Source organism: Taudactylus pleione, unplaced genomic scaffold, assembly GCF_031769625.1.
Source record: "Taudactylus pleione unplaced genomic scaffold, aTauple2 ptg000040l, whole genome shotgun sequence".
In the NCBI taxonomy this organism is placed as follows: Eukaryota; Metazoa; Chordata; class Amphibia; order Anura; family Myobatrachidae; genus Taudactylus; species Taudactylus pleione.
In genome coordinates this window covers 9,110,040-9,122,855 of record NW_028284442.1, presented here as the reverse complement: position 1 = coordinate 9,122,855, position 12,816 = coordinate 9,110,040, and positions in this window count along the sequence as shown.

The window sequence follows — 12,816 nt, the reverse complement described above, 5'->3', positions numbered from 1 at the left end:
CGTCTGTCTGTTAAAGGATTACATCGGTGACAGCATCCAAGTAGGCATGTCAGACAGTCCGTACCTGTATTGGCAGGAAAAAGAAGCAATTTGGAGGTCCCTGTACAAACTGGCTCTATTTTACCTGAGTTGCCCCCCCTCCAGTGTGTACTCCGAAAGAGTGTTTAGTGCAGCCGGGAACCTTGTCAGCGAAAGGCGTAGGAGGTTGCTTCCACAAAATGTGGAGAAGATGATGTTCATCAAAATGAATTATCAGCTCTTCCAGGGAGACCAGCCTCCAGAACGTACAGAGGGACCTGTGGTGGTGGATTCAAGTGGGGACGAGTTAATACTTTGTGAGGATGAGGATGTACACACTGAAGAGGGTGAGGAATCGGTGGATGAGGAGGATGAGGATGACATCTTGCCTCCGTAGAGCCAGTTTGTGCAGGGACAGATTAATTGCCAGCTTGTTTTGTGGGGGCCCAAACGAACCAATCATTTCAGCCACAGTTGTGTGGCAGACCCTGGCGCTGAAATGATTGGTTTGTTAAAGTGTGCATGTCCTGTTTATACAACATAAGGGTGGGTGGGAGGGCCCAAGGACAATTCCATCTTGCACCTCTTTTTTTTCTTTGCATTATGTACAGTTTGGGGCCTAGTTTTTCAAACTGCCATCCTGTCTGCCACTGCAGTTTCACGCCTAGATGGGTCACGTGTTTGTGCCGCCCACTCGTGTCGCTTAGCATAGTCATCCAGCTACCTCGGTGCAACCTTTTGGACATAAAAACACTATTGTGAGGTGTGAGGTGTTCAGAATAGACTGGAAATGAGTGGAAATTAAGGTTATTGAGTTTAATAATAGCATAGGAGCAGAAAAACCTACAAATTCTGTGATTTTAGCTGTTTTTATGCTTTTTTAAAAAAAAATACAGATCCAAAACACAAAACCCAGAACCCAAAACACGGAAGGGTGGTTTTGGCAAAACCAATCCAGATCCAAAACACGAAGAAAGATCCAGATCCAAAACCAAAACACGAAAAGTGGCCGGTGCACACCCCTAATATGTACAGTATATATTTGACGGCAGGGTATAACTCGAGGGGTGGAGCTTGCTGCTGTTCTACCGGGCTCTAGCAGGGCTTGGGGAGGGAGAGCATGACAGCGCCATCAGCGCGCTGTGCAGTACATTTTCAGCTGCGGTGTGTAGGTCCCGCAGCACTGCCACTTCCAGGGTGGGGGTATCGGGAGAGGAGAACACAGCGCCGACAGCGCTGTGCTGTTATATTCCCGGCAGCTGCTCTGACATCTGCAGCCGCCGATGTGGGACCCACAGGGCTGCCACTTACAGGGGGGGAGAGGGAGGAGACTACAGCATGGACAGCGCTGGCTGTTATATTCCCGGCAGCTGCCGGATGTGGGACCCACAGGGCTGCCACTTACAGGGGGGTGAGGGAGGAGACCACAGCGTGGACAGCGCTGGCTGTTATATTACCGGCGGCTGCCGGATGTGGGACCCACAGGGCTGCCGCTTACAGGAGGGGAGAGGGAGGAGACTACAGCGTGGACAGCTCTGTGCTGTTATATTCCCGGCGGCTGCTCTAACATCTGCAGCCGTGCGTGTGGGTCCCGCCGGGCTGCCGCTTGCAAGGCGGAAGGGGGGGTGAGGGGAGACAATGACGCTGCTACTATCGGGTGTGGGAGCTGTGGGTGCCAGGCTGACTCAAGAGTGTGGAGGGACCGGAAGGTCCCTCTAAGATAGGCGGCTGCTAGAAGATCATCTTCAAGCAGCCGCCCACTTAGCTTTTTTTACTGGTCGTATCAGATACGACCATGTCAGGGAAAGCCCAGTCTGGTACGGTCGTATCTGATACGACTGTGCCAGGCAAGTGGTTAAAGCAGGCGGCATGTGTTCCCTGGTGGAACCACGGGTCAATAGACACACGGGTCCCTGCTTCATCTACCCCTGCCGGCGCCGCAACGCTAGTCTCGGCTAGTGCTTTTGGCAGGGACTTAGACTCTGGACCGCGACCGGGACGGGGATGCAGGTGAGTAGGACCGTGGGCGGCCGCTGAAGCCACAGTCACGAGTGGTCCGTCCTCCGGCATAGAGACTGGCCGGGGGACTGCTGTGTGGGCAGCCAGTCTACCTGGGTCTGCTTTCACAGGACCACCGGGATGTAAAGTCTGGCAGCCGGGGGGAAGTATGGCGGCAGCCATGTCAGTTGCCGGTCGGTCCATGCAGCATAGGGGAGGTACGCTTCCCCGGCGGCCCCTCCCCCAACCCGAACTACGGCCCTTCCGAGGTTCCCGCCTTTGGGTTGCTCTGCCCAGTCTTCCAACTATTTGAGTCAGCTACAGACCACTCCTGGGTGCTCTCCATTGCTGTTGCTCAGGAGGTATTGGGTCAGTCTCCCTGTATACTTCTCCCTGGGGACCAGTTATACAGAAGCTCCATATATGCTACTAAGCTTCAGGCTATTTGTAGTTCATGGGAGCCTAAAAATTGCATAAGCTCTGCTGAGATATATATGCATTGTTTATGACTTTTGTTGGAAACTGTGTGTGTTACAAAGTGTTAACCTATCACTACTGTTTCCTTATTGCCTTCTGTTGCAGGTGTCTTCTCTCATGTGCTTCGCCTTCACTTAATTATACTCTAATTTACAACAGCACCCAACCTTGGGTTGCAGACACCATGCTGCTTATCTGGGTGTTATGCAGCAATGTATGGATCTTGTATCTGTCCTGCATTTTTTTGTACTCTTGATATGTTTGTGTACATTGTGAGGTGCTGCGGGGCCCTTGTGGCGCCATATAAGTGAAGGACCTACAGCCACACCACACTGGTCTGATCTTGGAGCTATGCAGTATTGGGCCTGGTTAGTGCTTGGATGGGAGACCACCTGGGAATATCAGGTGCTGTAGGTACTTTGGTAATTAAAGGTGTGGCATTTTCACATGTGTACACAGTTCCTTGCATAGATAAGCCCCTCTGTTATAAGCTCCATATGCTACTAAGCTTCATGCTGTTCGTAGTTCATTGGGAGCCTGGATTGCATAGACTCTGCTAAGAGTATTTATGTATGCTTTATTTGTGGCCTTTTAAAAGCTGTGTGTGTTACAACATTTAACCTAGCACTGTCTACTACAGGTGCCATAGGACTGGTCATACAGAGCTCTATATTCTACTAGGCCTCAGGCTGTTCGTAGTAAATTAGGGTTTGAAAGGCATATACTTAATATATATGCATTATATGTGACTTATGAAAATCTTCTGCCTTTTCATGTGTAAATCACTGTCAGTTATAACCTATCTCTGCTGTTTCTCCTCATAACCCTCTACTACAGGTGTGTGGGAAATTTGGGTGTGAAACACGGTCACATGGGTGCTCAGAATTTTGGAAAATCAGTGTTATGTCCAAAGAATCTGAAAAACAGGGGGCCCTTGTGCTGGTAGATTTTATACAAAACTGTTGAGTAGTCACTACATCAGTGAAACCTACCAGCTTCTGGACAGGAACTCCCTGGGGTTTCCTTTTCCCAGATTATGGACCAATATACCTCTGCTTGGGTAGCCAGGTTATACAGAGGCTGAGTTATGCTGGCTTTGTGGTTTCTGGGAGACTGTCAGTTATAATTGTACTTCACATTTACTAGTTTGTGAAGGTTAGCACATCACATTGTTGCCTTTGTAAAAGAAGTGCTCCAATTGGCCCCAGCTGTAGGGGCTAAATTGTGGTTCACATGCTTGTGGAAAATGGGCTGCCCATTCCCCTCCCAGCTAATTAATTAGGAAAAATCTGTCAGTTGAATGCTGACCAGGGGAGGGGAGGGAGTTGGTTTATCCCTGTGTATGCCTTGCTACTAGGAAGGTGTAAACACTGGAATCATACCGAATTGGGTTGATTGTGATTTAGTACCTATTTAACTATTTTGCGATATATGCATGAAGATCTTGCAAACTGATGTGGCCTTATGCTACTGTTTTCTTTTTTTATTTTTAAAAACCCAATAATGGGTTACACAGTGCTTCACATGTATGGTTTCTGTGAAGGTGGTCACTGGGCATTATTAACCCTACACTTGTAGGTTACTTGTAAATGTTTCTCAGGAGGCTTGGTCATTTCCCTGTATACCTCTCCTTGAATGGGCAGGTTATACAAAACTTGATATCCCACTTAGCCTTGTGTGCTATTGGTAGTTGACTAGAGAGTGGCTGGCTTGTCAGTCATAAGCTATCAATGGGGTTTCTCTTCATGTACCCTCTACGACAGATGGTATGTGGTCAAAGGAGTTATCACAGCAATCAAATCCACCAGCTTCATGGCAGGAGGCTCCTTGGGTTGCCTTTGCCAGATCAGAGTGCAGGGTGCAGACAGGTTGGCGGCTCTTACGCCGGCCCTGATAATGGTTCAGCGGCTGCAACTTACTATACTTATGTCCCTGTGCATCCGTCCTGAAGGGACATGTATACTCACTTGGGTCGAAGGTGGCTTCGTCCTCAGCAGCTGTACAGCAACCGCGGCTAGGCCAGTACGGCCAATAACCAGAAGGCGCTCTGTCACACGCCGGCCAGCCCTTAGATTCTGAACATTCGCTGGTGATTAGGGAATACACTGGTCTCCTCTTAGGAGTCACTCTCAGGAGAGGAAGACCTGTTTCCAATGGTGCATGTCTCCTCCCTGATTAGAGGGGTCAAAGCTCTGTTAAACATAAATGCTATGGAGCCAGTATAAACAAGGGCTCTAGTATTCAAACGCCAGAAAGTAGTGAAATCTCAGCATATTATTCGGAGGAAGTAAGGGCAAGAGGTTGATGCCTTATATCCCTTTCCAGTACCATCGGTATCAGCCTTTAAATATTCCACTGATAAGAGACTTGAAGCCTGCCTCAGGGCAGTCCTTTCTCTATCAGGAGCTGTTAGGTGCCCGGCCATGGTACGGCCTGGATTTCCAAATCAAGGCACAGAAAATCTGTCTCTCACCATAAGTATGACTGCCCCTGTTATGGTGGTTGCAGATGTACCATCTCAACAAGGGTCACCCATTCTGGCATATTGGGTACTCCTCACGAACGATGCCAGCTTCCGCGGTTGGAGAGCACGGACAGGTTGACACACGTTTCAGGGAAGATGGACGACAACGGAAAACAGTCTGTCCATGAACATCCTGGAATTAAAGGCAGTAAGAATGCTTGTTCAAGCTCAGAAAATGCTAAAGGAGCATGCCTGTACAAGTACAAACTAGGGGTGTGCACTGGCCACTTTTCGTGTTTTGGATCTGGATCTTTCTTCGTGTTTTGGATCTGGATTGGTTTTGCCAAAACCACCCTTCCGTGTTTTGGGTTCTGGGTTTTGTGTTTTGGATCTGTATTTTTTTTTTTTAAAAAGCATAAAAACAGCTAAAATCACAGAATTTGTGGGTTTTTCTGCTCCTATGCTATTATTAACCTCAATAACCTTAATTTCCACTCATTTCCAGTCTATTCTGAACACTGAACACCTCACAATAGTGTTTTTATGTCCAAAAGGTTGCACCGAGGTAGCATGATGACTATGCTAAGCGACACGAGTGGACGGCACAAAGACGTTGCCCATCTAGGAGTGACACTGCAGTGGCAGACAAGATGGCAGTTTGGAGAACTAGGCCCCAAACAGTACATAATGCAAAGAAAAAAAAAAGAGGTGCAAGATGGAATTGTCCTTGGGCTCTCCCACCCACCCTTATGTTGTATAAACAGGACATGCATACTTTAACAAACCAATCATTTCAGCGCCAGGGTCTGCCACACGACTGTGGCTGAAATGATTGGTTCGTTTTGGCCCCCACAAAACAAGCTGGCAATTAATCTGTCCCTGCACAAACTGGCTCTACGGAGGCAAGATGTCGTCCTCATCCTCCTCATTCACCAATTCCTCACCCTCTTCAGTGTTGTGTACATCCTCATCCTCACAGAGTATTAATTCGTCCCCGCTGGAATCCACCACCACAGGTCCCTCTGTACGTTCTGGAGGCTGGTCTCCCTGGAAGAGTTATTAATTCATTTTTATGAACATCATCTTCTCCACATTTTGTGGAAGCAACCTCCTACGCCTTTCACTGACAAGGTTCCCGGCTGCACTAAACACTCTGGAGGGGGGGCAACTCAGGTAAAATAGAACCAGTTTGTACAGGGGCCTCCAAATTGCCTCTTTTTCCTGCCAGTACAGGTACGGACTGTCTGACATGCCTACTTGGATGCTGTCACCGATGTAAGCCTTTAACAGACAGACGCACGCTTGTCACTGCTGCTTTGAGGATGCAGGTGCAGCTACAGCCCACACAATTCACAAAGACAGAAAAAAAAATATTTTTTTTTTTATTTTTTTTAGAGTGCACTTTGGGGGTTACAGCACCCTTTAACGGACAAGCCAGTCGGCCCTTTATTTATGACACAGGCGCACGCTTGGCACTGCTCCTTTGTTGATGCACATTCAGCCACAGTGCACACAATTCACAAACACAGAAAATAATTCCTCCACCATTCTGTCAGTGGTGACAGTATCCTATGCAGTGACAGTAGACATGTCAGAAATTGTTGGCACGTCCTTCAGTCCGGACCAGATGTCCAAACCGGCCCTTGACTTACGACACAGGCGCACGCTTCGCGCTGCTGCTGTGTTGATGCACGTGCGGCTACTGCGCATACATTTCGCACACAAACACAGAAAAAAAAGAATTGTTTATTTTTTGTGAAGTTCACTTTGGGGGTTACACCACCTTTTAACAGACTTATGGGACACTTATGGCGCACGCTTGGCGCTGCTTCTTTGTTGATGCACGTGCAGCCACAGTGCACACAATTCACAAACACAGAAAATATTTTTTTATTTTGTTTGGAGTGCACTGTTGAAGCTGAATAATTGGCTGAGACAAGTTCAGTTTAAAATTTAATTGAGGCAACGCCATTTTGCGAATGGCCGCCTAAGTGCCATTTTAGATAAACTCACATTTTAGTACATGTGGCGATGATACTATTAGCACCATGCGATTGCATTTTTCACCATTTCTCATACACACATTAATACGCACAATTGCGCTGTTAACTAGTCGCATATTAGCGAATGCATAGGACTATGTATGAAACCGCTGTTTTATTAGCTTTATGCGCACGCATCTGCCCCAAGTTAACTAGCGTCCTTATATTAAACCCTCAATACCCACACATAAGGTTCAATAAGCTTTAAAGTGTATGATTTAAGTTGGTTCAGTTAGTTTAAATGCTGAGAAATAAAGGTATTTGATAACTAAGGTATTATACATGCTAAACAAGTCGTGTTTGGTCTTGTACTGATGCGTACTCTTTTTACAGTATTCTGGTATTATCGGTGGGGAGGTCGCATCATGCAAACTCAAGTTATGGATCGCAGAGCCCACAAGCAACAAAATGTATATTTCATGAACGACTGTTAGAATGTTGCAGGGGGCGTGAACAGGAAGATCCCCAGCTGTTAGAGGCAGGGAGAGTCTATTTGAACCAGCCTGTTAAATGTGCTGTAACAGATGCTTCTCCCCTGGGAACCAATGACATCAGCAACAAACTTCCCTATTGTCCTGTTTATTCTGGGGGGTATAAATATGTGTGCATGAATGCTGGTTCTTCGTCTTCGTGCTGAACACTGTATGACTAGGGGTCTCTTGCTGAAGCCTATCTCCGGGTCCAGAAGCGGCTGCATATGTATACTGTACTTGGGTCTGTATAATTTTCCTTTTGTGCCTAAATTGTGTCTAGATCAATTGCGTGTAACTATCTGAACTTTTACCTGAATAACACTTGTGCTTTGGAACCACAGATTTAACGTCTAAGTCTCTATTTATGGTATGACTGCGTACGCAAATTAGCGTCATCCTTAGAAGGTATAGGCAGGATATTAGAAGGTATAGGCAGGACATTAGAATGTATAGGAAGGTGTGTATAGAGGTTCTGATCCAGTATCGTTAGCACTTTGGGGGTTACACCACCCTTTAATGGACAAGCCAGCCGGCCCTTTACTTATGACACAGGCGCACGCTTGGCGCTACTTTGTTGATGCACGTGTGGCTGCTGCGCACACAATTCACACAGAAAAAAATATTTATTTTTTCTGCACTTGGGGGGAGCAACCCTGATGGACAGAGCACCCCCTGGACAACACTACAGCACCCCTTTAGGACTGGGACACTGCACAGGACTTTGGAGTGGACACAGCCCCTATGGACAACTAACTGCACAACACAGTCCAGCCAGCCCCTATGGACTTTGGAGGAGTGGACACAGCCCCTATGGACAACAGCAGCACAGCACAACACAGCCAGCCCCTATGGACTTTGGAGGAGTGGACACAGCCCCTATGGATAATAGCAGCACAGCACAACACAGCCAGCCCCTATGGACTTTGGAGGAGTGGACACAGCCCCTATGGACAACAGCAGCACAGCACAACACAGCCAGCCCCTATGGACTTTGGAGGAGTGGACACAGCCCCTATGGACAACAGCAGCACAGCGCAGCACAGCACAACACTACACTGCACTACACTACACAGCCCAGACAGCCCTAACTCCCACCCTCCCTCTTCACTGTCCACAGCCGAGTGAGAAAATGGCACCGACGTGGGTACCTTATATAGAATCCAAAACCCGCGAGACCTGGAAGGCGGGATAATGATGTTTTGCCTCGATTTCAGATCCGAGTCAGGCGGGAAAAGTCGAGCCTGACTTGGATCAGGGGGGCTCGGATTTCAGAAATCCAAACCCGCTCACCCCTAGTACAAACCAACATTGATACCGCAGTAGCCTACCTCACCCACCAGGAAGGCACGTGGAGCCAGGCTGTAATGGCGAAAGTAGCAAACATTCTGATTTTGGCAGAATGTAGTTTTTCCAGCAGGACCAGCTGTGTTCATACCAGGAGTCCTCAATTTGAAAGCGGACTTCTTAAGCCAGCAGGATATACATGCCAGAGAGTGGGCTCTTCAGCCACAGGGGTTGCGGAGCCTTGTGGACAGATGGGAACTTCTAGTGGTAGACCTCATGCCTCAGGTCACAGCCACAGGGTCCCCGGGTTCGGGCCAGAACCAGGGATCCTGTGGCTGAGTTTGTAGATGCTCTGGCAGTAGGGTGAAACTTCAGACTGGCGTATTTTTTTGTTTCTTCTGGTTTCCCTTATTCTATGGTTTATCAGGAAATACAAACAGGAGAGTGCAACAGTAATACTGAGCCCCTGCTTGGTCGAGACACCATTGGTTCACCTGCCTGCGGAGTCTCCATAGACACTCTGTGGCCTTTTGCTTCAAAGCTGGACCGGTTAATAAACAGGGTCTCTGCCTGTATCCAGATCTTCCACATCTGTCTGACGGCGTGGCTCTTGAGACCTCTGTCTTAAAGGGAAAAGTTTTCCAATTCTGTAATTCAGGGGGCACAGAAATCTTCCTCTGGCTGCATTTATTATTACAAAGTTTGGCACTTGTAGTTTCGGGTCAGGCTGGTTTAAACTGGGGTCTCCGTCTGGACACCCTGAGAGTTGGGGCTTTTGCACTTTCAGTTCAGCAAAGGATTGCCCCATTGGCCTGACCTTAGGATATTTTTTCAGGGGGGTTCTCAGGACTTTTGCAGGCTCCTTTGTTTGAACTCTGAAATCGATGGACCTAAAGTGATTGACAGTGAAGACTGGTTTCTTCTGGCTATCGCTTCTGCCCATAGGGTCTCTGATTTAGCAGCCTTGTCTTTCGCTCTCCTTTGCGGATATTTCATCAGGATAGCGTTGTTCTTCGTACTAGGGCCGGGTACCTTCTTAGGGTGGTTTTCCCGGTTTCATAAGAAATGGTGGTTCCGGCTTTGCAAGCGTCAGCCCTTTCGGCTACTGAAGCTTTGCTGGATGTGGTTTGTGCGTTACGAATCTATGTAGATCACATCGACTCCATTAGGAGTAAGGTTTTTTATTCGTGTTGTATGGCTGTCATAACGAGGCTGGCCAGCTAACAGACAGACTTGGCCAGATGGTTGCATATGACAAATTTCTCAAACGTGCACACAAGCTGATCTTGTTGTGCCGAACAAGGTCACGGCACATTCTACTCGATCTTTGGAACCATCGTGGACGGTGCGTCGTGGAGCCTCTGCTGAACAAACATGCAGGGTAGCCGTGTGTTCTTCTGTCCGCACCTTTGTCAAATTATGTGCATTTGACACATTTGCCTCTCAGGATGCTTCCTTCGGGCATAGGATTCTCCCCTCTACGGAAATACAGGAGCGTTCCCGCCCTTAGGAGTACTGCTTTGGTATATCCCCAGAGTAATGGCTGTGGACCCCATGGACCCCAAAGAAAAAAAAAAGTTATGGTATAACATACCTTCGTTAACTCTTTTTCTTTGAGGTCCATGGGGTCCACAGGACACCCACCCTAACGCACCTGGTGTTATGGGGTATTTCTTTGTATCTCTGAGTGTTTCTCTCTTGGATGAGAGATTGGTCTAGAGAACATGGGTCCTTCCTCCTTATCTGTTTTGTCTTCTCTTGGTTGGCTTTACAATGAACTGACTGCCTGTGACCAGGGGCGGGGTAAATAGGGGGTCCTGGTGCATCCTGGGAGCTGAGAGCTTGGATTAACTGTTTGGTGCCTGGATGAATCCATATACCCCCCCCGCCCCCCCGAGTAATGGCTGTGGACCCCATGGGCCTCGAAGAAAAAGAGTTAGCGAAGGTATGTTATACCATAACTCTTATTATTTCAGCAAAGACAGAAACATGCCACTGCAGAAAACTGGACACTGCTTATAAACGCTGATTTTTAGAGCATTTTTTAATTAACCAAGTCCCTGGACTTTTCAGTCATTGCCAGAAGCTAACACACTTTCCTATGAAGTGACATATCTGCCAATGCACCTGTCACATAATTAATTTCTCATGACAAGATTGTGCTAAATTACTGTTGTAAAAAAGAAATGACTAGTTATCACAAATAAATACAAGAATAATAGTTTTTCTTATTGTAATAAAATTAGATTTTGATGCTATGTAACTTCTACTTATGTTTTTCTCTTAAGACCCATTTCCTTTCACCCTATCGCACATACTGTACATTCTCATCACAAATATAGTCTAGAACTGTGACAGGAAAATGTATCTTTGCTGTGAATAAATGTTGTAAGGTAATGTACTGTATCGTCCCCTTTCCACTTTGTCATTCTCGGTTATGTTTTTGCTGTGTAATTGCTATAGTGTTCTTGTTGAACATAAATAATTATAAAGTAAATCTTAATAATTATGTGTTTGCTCAAAAATGTATGAGAACCTTAATAAGTTATTCTACTGTAATATTGTGCTTTGCCTCTGCACATCATTAAGCACAGTAAGAAATTGGCTATTTTACAGGCTAATTTGGGGGATAACGTATTATAACGTATTAATGTAAACTTTTAAAATAATATAAACTTACACTACTATGAATAATTTTTAGCTCAATGACAATTTTTAAAAAATGAATAGTCAGCTGCTTTCATAAGAGCCATAACTGTTTGTAGAAGTTTCCATTACAGAATGAATTGTGTCTGTGCAAAATATCTTCCTACAATGCAAGAATTTCATGACCAATATAATTTTTCGGTCTGTTTGTGTCGTCTTGTTAAGATGTGATGTGGAACATTTGTCTTTTAACTTGACAAAAGGAGTCACTTGGCTTTATCAGTTGATCAAGATCGGTTCTCTCTCGCTTTACATTTTGGAACAGCTGTGATACATCTGTTATACTTTAGTTTTCAGGGAAGTCTTTGTAGACAAATGATACATTTACAAATGCAGTATTGGCTACAGAGTATGTTTCAGTTTCTGAAAGAGCTCTAGGGTGTAATCATTTAGGATTCACAATGTTATTTATCTATATAATGTATATATCGGAGGTGTTTCTAACATATGTCTCCTTAGATATATACTGAAGGGCTGAATCTATGATAGCATTTTCCATGGCTTCTTAGCAGGGCCAGTGCAAGCTGTCTAGGCGCCCTAGGCAACATTTCATCCACCGCCCCTGCTCCCTCCAATACTATGTCATACTATGCCACATATTAGTGATACCAATTAATAATATGCCACACAGCATTGTCCCAAATTCATAATATACTATTTAGAAATGCCCCAACTAATATGCCACACAACAAAGCGCCAAAATCATACTGTGCTTCAAAACACTGCCCCAATTCATTATTCATTATCTGTTCCACAAATTCATTGTGTGGTACACAACTGTATCCCCAATTTATAAATATGCTACACATCAATACCTCCAATACATATGCCACATAGCTGTGCGCAAAATGTATTGTATGCCACATAGCCATGAATTATGCTATACAATGCCCCTAATACATATACTGTACCACACATGTGCCACAAATGCACACACATGTGCATCAGCCTTGGTCATCTGTAGACCCAGCAGGGACTGGAAGAGACGTCCTTGCTTTTTTTTATGGACTCAACGGCGCCCTCCAGTAAGCAGCACCCCCAGGCAGCTGCCTAAACCTGCCTAATGGTAGCACCGGCCCTGCTTCTTAGGAGTAGCTTAAATGTCAATCAATTTACTCTATGTTCATGTAAACACTTTATAGCATAACACAATCTATAATTGCAAAACACTGTTGGAAGCTTTCCATTGTTTTTGCATTCCATTGCATTCCTTCATTATTACTTCAGTGTCAGCACATGGGTATACATAGACAATCAAGTACAAAGAAAGTGCATTTGGGTGCTGATTTTATTGTGTGACATAAAATGTATCACCTGTGTATTTGTACAACTCAGAGCAGTAGTGATGAGATGT